The 6,000-nt window shown below is 44.8% G+C and overlaps 2 non-coding genes across 2 annotated transcripts; one reads left to right on the top strand and one right to left on the bottom strand.

Annotated features, from left to right (window-relative positions):
• On the bottom strand, positions 1–72 carry TRNAE-CUC (transfer RNA glutamic acid (anticodon CUC)). The gene has a single exon. It is a non-coding gene; the product is annotated as a tRNA-Glu (tRNA).
• A 454-nt stretch (positions 73–526) lies between these two features.
• On the top strand, positions 527–599 carry TRNAF-GAA (transfer RNA phenylalanine (anticodon GAA)). Its single transcript has one exon. It is a non-coding gene; the product is annotated as a tRNA-Phe (tRNA).
• The last annotated feature ends 5,401 nt before the right edge of the window (positions 600–6,000 follow it).

Below are 6,000 nucleotides of genomic sequence, written 5' to 3'. Positions count from 1 at the left end.
TTCCCTGACCGGGAATCGAACCCGGGCCGCGGCGGTGAGAGCGCCGAATCCTAACCACTAGACCACCAGGGAAGTTATAAACACCTTACTAAAATACATTTATGAAGCCAGAACTCGACACACATGCACACAGTTGACTTTTCCTAGTTTTCCAACGAATTAGTGCGAGATCATGCCCTCGTATTCACCGACCTCTTGTTTTGCACAACCAATAAAATTTGGACAGCAGAGGGCGTGGAAACGCCGTAACAGTAATCTGGGAGGTTCGTAACTGGATGATGGAACGTGCTCTGTTTCAATATGTGCATTCAACCGGGAATAAATTGTAACATTAATTTGTAATTGCCTTCTTGCTTTTCTTTGCATAAAGTAGTGAACCATATGAAGAACAAAGTAATTTTTTAATTTGTCTTTGGTTCCTTCGGAGTACTTGTCTTTGTGGTTTTTTTAAAATAAATACCAAATAGTAAATAAAAAACATGAGTAATAAATTGATTAGGCCTAATTTCCAAACAACGTAGGCGGAGCCGAAATAGCTCAGTTGGGAGAGCGTTAGACTGAAGATCTAAAGGTCCCTGGTTCGATCCCGGGTTTCGGCAGAAAAGCGCGTACATTTTGAGCCCACGGCAATATAAATACTGAACTTTCCTTCTACAATACAGTAACACTCCTTAGAACCTAAAATGGGGGCACATTTTTCTCAGATTCATAAAGGAAATCCAGGAACACTGTGGGATACGTTTGTTTCTGTAGCAGAACTCTAGGTATGGGTTTCAACATCTCACTAGATAAAAGACGAAAAGTTAAACGTGCTGAAAGAAGTTTAATCTTGAGCAATACCAATTACATTTTATTTTCGACCTATGTTCCCTCAATAAATATTTATTAAGTGAATTGTTATTGTTATGCCTGCGTCTAATTGAAGAGACAACCTGAACAGGCTGAGTATGAGTAACGAGGCTGTTTATTCACTCGGGTGCGAGCGGGCTGAGTCCGAAAAGGGAGTCAGCGGAGGGTGGTGGGATTGGAGCCAGTTGTATAGGTTAGGGGTAAGCAGTGGAAAGTTACACTTAGGGGCCGTTTATTGCGGGCAGGGTAAGAATGTCACAAGGTACATTATCACAAGATAGGAAGGGTCACAGAGCACAGTGTCACGAAGTTGATTGATCAGTTAGGGTAGAGCATGTTAAAATGGTAGAAGGTCGCAAAGTTGGCTAATCGGTTAAGATAGGAATTGTTTTTCTTCTTTTGTAGTTTTCCTGTTGTCCCAGACTTTCTGGCTCCAGGATACCTACTGGATGTACACGTGTGGGTCACAGGGTCACAATGGCTTGACCATAGCACAGCCTGCTCCGAGGAAAAGGATAGAGAGAGGCACGTCTGGTGAACTGAAGGAAAGGTTCCTGGAAGAAAGAGCCCGCTGAGCTGTTGAAAGAGTGGCTCCTTGCTATAGGTGGGGGAGGGGCGGGGTGGCTGCTGAGCTGTGAAAGGGAGGGAGCCAGCATATTCCCTCAGCCACCTTTTTTGCTAAACTCCCAATTTGCTAGCTCTTGGCATATTCAACCCGTCTTCCTACTCGGAGGAATGGTCTCTCGTTTCCAAGTCTATTTAATATTCCATCTGAGCTTTTGACCCCTCTACCCATTCCATTTTGCTCTATGCTTGTGTCTTTCATCTCTCTCCTCCTTACCTGCCTCTATTCAAACTACAGAATGTCTAAATCTCCATCTTTGGACAACAACAATGGAACACATGACCTTATGCATTATCCTCAGACACTTTCCTTCCACTCAGCACTAAATCTGTTGCAAGAACAATGTTTACCTCATTATTTGCTCATTGGCTGAGGAGGTCTGCCTTCCAATCCCAGGAAACCATTACCATTAACTTTCCAACTTTCAAATGTCTTGGCTCTTTTTGGTCCTATACTTAATTTTGCACAGTATAACAACCTATTGACAATCCTTCCTTTATGAAGCAGCCCTCCTTTGGACTCCGGGACTTTGAAGGAGCCTCGTTGTCTGGGGTGACACCCAAGGTTCATCATCTCACAGCCACAGAGATCAAGGACCTGGACACACAAAGAGTGAGGTTAAGAGTGGAAATTTAACAGGTGAAAGAAAGGAAATATCTCTCTGCTACAGAGAGCGGTCCCGGAAAAATGGGTTGCTGAAATGTGGTGAAATGCAGGGGTTTTTACAGATGAGCTAGTGGGGAGATGGCGTCTGACCTACACAGGGCACGAAAAACCCAGTTAGGACCAGGTGTGCCAACTGCATAGGGTGTGAACCTCTGGCAGCCCTCACCCCAATCTGTTATTATGCAGGTGAGTTCTCTGCCTGAGCTTCTCCATGTTGCCCGTTTCTTTCTTACTATACACATGCTAACAAAAAATGGAAGGTGGAGCCTCATGGTGGACATGCCTGGCCTTCTGGTAGACCTTTTCTGTCGGTGCAGCTGCCAGCTTTCCCCTATTCAAGTTTCCAGCTTCCTTATCTATGTCTGCAGCTCCATCTTTCAGGCTGCTCTTTGTCAGAAAGGGAATAATTTCTAGGGCTGCTTTTTGTTAGAAGAGAAGTTCTGCCGAGGACTCTTTTGCCCTATCTACCTAAGCAATTTCTTTGTATCTCTTGTAACAACTTGACTCTCCATTATTTTTCTCCATACTCTCTCACTGTTCCCTTTCAGCTCCCCGTCCCTCCAATGTTAATGACTTTGGTCTTTTTTTAAATTAAATGTTTAATTTTTAGGTAGTCGTAGATTCACATGCAGCTATAAGAAATAATACAGAGAGATTCTTTACCTGCTTGCCCCCAATGGTAACATCTTGCAAAACTATAGTACAAAATCACAATCAGGATATTGATATTGATAAAGTCAAGATGCAAAACATTTCCATCACCACAAGGATTCCTTATTGCCCTTTTACAGCCACACGCGCTTCCCTACTGTCCCTGCTTCAACCTCTGGCAACTACTAATCTTTTTCACTTTTATGATTTTGTCATTTCAAATACGTTATAAAAATGGAATGATACATTATGTAACCTATTAGGATTGGCATTTTGCACTCAGTGTAATTCTCTAAAGATTCATCTAGGTTGTTCAGCATCAACAGTTCATTCTTTTTTCTTGCTCAATAGTATTCTGTGGTATGAATTTACCAGTTTGAACGTTCTCACCTGCTGAAGGAAAGTTGAGTCATTTTCAGCTTTTGACTTTTACAAATAAAGCCACCATAAACATTTGTATACTGGTTTTAGTGTTAATATAAATCTTTGTTTATCCAAGATAAATGTCCAAGAGTGCAGCTGCCGGGTGGTATGGTACTTGCACATTTAACTTTTTAAGAAACTGCCAACTGTTTTCCAGAACAGCTACATTTCATTCCCACCTACATGTATACAGCCTCATCAGCATTTGGTTGTTGCCACTATTTTTATTTTAGTCATTTTGATAGATGCATAGTGATATCTCACTGTGGTTGTAATTTGCATTTCCCTAATGCTAAGGATGTTGAAAACGTTTTTATGTGCTCATCTGCCATCTGTGTATCTTCTTCGGTGAAATGTCTCTTTAGGTGTTTTATCCAATCCGGTAAAAATAGCTGTGTACATGCCGGGCGCGGTGGCTCACGCCTGTAATCCCAGCACTTTGAGAGGCCGAGGCGGGCGGATCACGAGGTCAGAAGATGGAGACCATCCCGGGTAACATGGGGAAACCCCGTCTCTACTAAAAACACAAAAAATTAGCCGGGCGTGGTTGCAGGTGCCTGTAGTCCCAGCTACTCAGGAGGCTGAGGCAGGAGAATGGCCTGAACCCGGGAGGGGGAGCTTGCTGTGAGCCGAGATGGCACCACTGCACTCCAGCCTGGGCAACAGAGCTAGACTCCGTCTCAAAAAAAAAAAAAAAAAAGAATACTTGTGTACAGGTTTTTATGTGAGAAGTTCCTGAAAAAGCTGGAAGTTCAAAACTTTTCCAAATCTCTGTCTTAGATTATGAAGTTGTCATGCCATGCAATTTGTTTTTTAAAAGAATTATTTAGTGATACTTCTTAAAGCAATGTAAGGAAGACTATTCAGGACTATCTGGATAGGCAGGGACCACTGCAAGGAGGTCTTGCAATAAGGGAAAGAGATTGGCCTCAATTCTGAATATAGCATGGGCAAGTGGGAATTTATAGCCAAGGAGCAGTGTGTGACGGTCAGTGGACGGGACTAAGAGAAAACCTCAGAGGTAAGGGAAATTCTGGCTAAACAAACCTAACAGGATTCTTGCTGAAGACAGGCCAAGGTAATCAGACATCAATCATCTGGGGGATGGTGGAGAGAAATGAGGAGCCTGATCAGAAATGGAGGTTAATTAAACATAGATGATATAGGGGTTCTTGCTAAACGGACTTGGCAGTGTTCTTTGCTAAAACTGGACGTTACAAAGAAGTGCATAGATGGGCCTAGCAGAAGATTCAGAAGCCTGACTAAAGTTTGGCCAAGCGAATAATCTTTGTTAAATTCTTATGCAACTTCATTTGCAAAGTGCAATACAGACTACTGTCTTGTTTGAAGAAAGGAAGAACGCAACATTGAGAAATTTCCAAGATCATAAGCCACTAACGAGTTTCTTCCGGCTCTCACTGACTGAATCACTATTCCCTGAGGGGGGGAAAAAAAAAAAAAGGAAGATCGAGCAAAGGGTAGCATATACCAGTCCCACCAGTGAACTCACGTGGTCTTCTGTATGCAAAAATAATGCTGTTGATTTTTAAAAAGAAATCCTGAAAAGGGAAGTTAAAAGAGACCGGGTCTCGTCGGTCCCGGGCGGAACCGCAGGCGTTGCTCGCAGGCGCGGTCCCACCGCCGCCCAACACGGGGAGTTTGACCTGCTCCGTGTCCGGCCTGGGCCTGGTCCCCCCCTCCTTAGACAACCTGGTACCCCCGGGCTCCCCCGGGAGTCCCATGTTGGTGCCAGGCCCGGTGCGGACGCCCGCTCCACACAGCGCCGTAGCCCCGAACCCCCGAGCACCCACGATCCGCCGACCTCAGCCTCCCGGGGAGCTGGGATTACAGGCGCGCGCCACCGCGTCCGGCGCTTGGTTTGGTGGCACCACGATCTTGGAGGCTGCAACTGCCGACTGCGTGTGCTGGGAGGCGGGATCTGTGCAGCGGTTTCGTCGCCGCCCAGCCGGCTGCCGCTCCAGATTGCCAGAAATGCCTGGTAGAACTAGCTGAAGACACCGCAGAAAGCACTGGCAGAGAGATGAATGAGCATCCCTTACTATGTTGTCCTCGGAACCTTTACAAAAAAGTCAATTAAACAAATAGCTGTAAATTTAATAAGGGAAAGAGTGAAGGACTGTGTTGAGTGGGTTTCACAGACTTCAATATGTATATGAAATCACCCGGGGATCTGGCTAAAATGTGGAGTTCTAACGCTGTAGGTCTAGGATGGGGTCTAGGTATTCTGCATTTGTGAGGAACTCCCAGGTTAGGCCAGTGTTGCTGATCAGCAGCCCATGCTGCAAGTGACAAGGTTGTTGATGCTTTGGGACCTGATAGTTCTACAAGTTCTTGTCACATCATTATGATATTAGAACATTGAAGAGAAAAGAAAAGAAAAGACAGAAAGAAAAGTAAATAAATAAATTATTATTATTATTATTATTATTATTATTGAGACGGAGTCTTGCTCTGTCGCCCAGGCTGGAGTGCAGTGGCGCCATCTCGGCTCACTGCAAGCTCCGCCTCCCGGGTTCTCGCCATTCTCCTGCCTCACCCTCCCGAGTCTGGGACTACAGGCACCCGCCACCAAGCCCGGCTAATTTTTTTATTTTTGGTAGAGACGGGGTTTCACCGTGTTAGCCAGGATGGTCTCGATCTCATGACCTCGTGATCCGCCCGCCTGGGCCTCCCAAAGTGCTGGGATTACAGTCATGAGCCATTGCACTCGGCCTAAATAAATATATTTTTAAAAAAGAATAGAGACATGAGATCTCAACTCTCAC

Source organism: Macaca thibetana, chromosome 4 (genome assembly GCF_024542745.1).
Source record: "Macaca thibetana thibetana isolate TM-01 chromosome 4, ASM2454274v1, whole genome shotgun sequence".
In the NCBI taxonomy this organism is placed as follows: Eukaryota; Metazoa; Chordata; class Mammalia; order Primates; family Cercopithecidae; genus Macaca; species Macaca thibetana.
The sequence above is the reverse complement of the archived record's forward strand: the minus strand, read 5'-3'. Positions and strand labels throughout refer to the sequence as shown.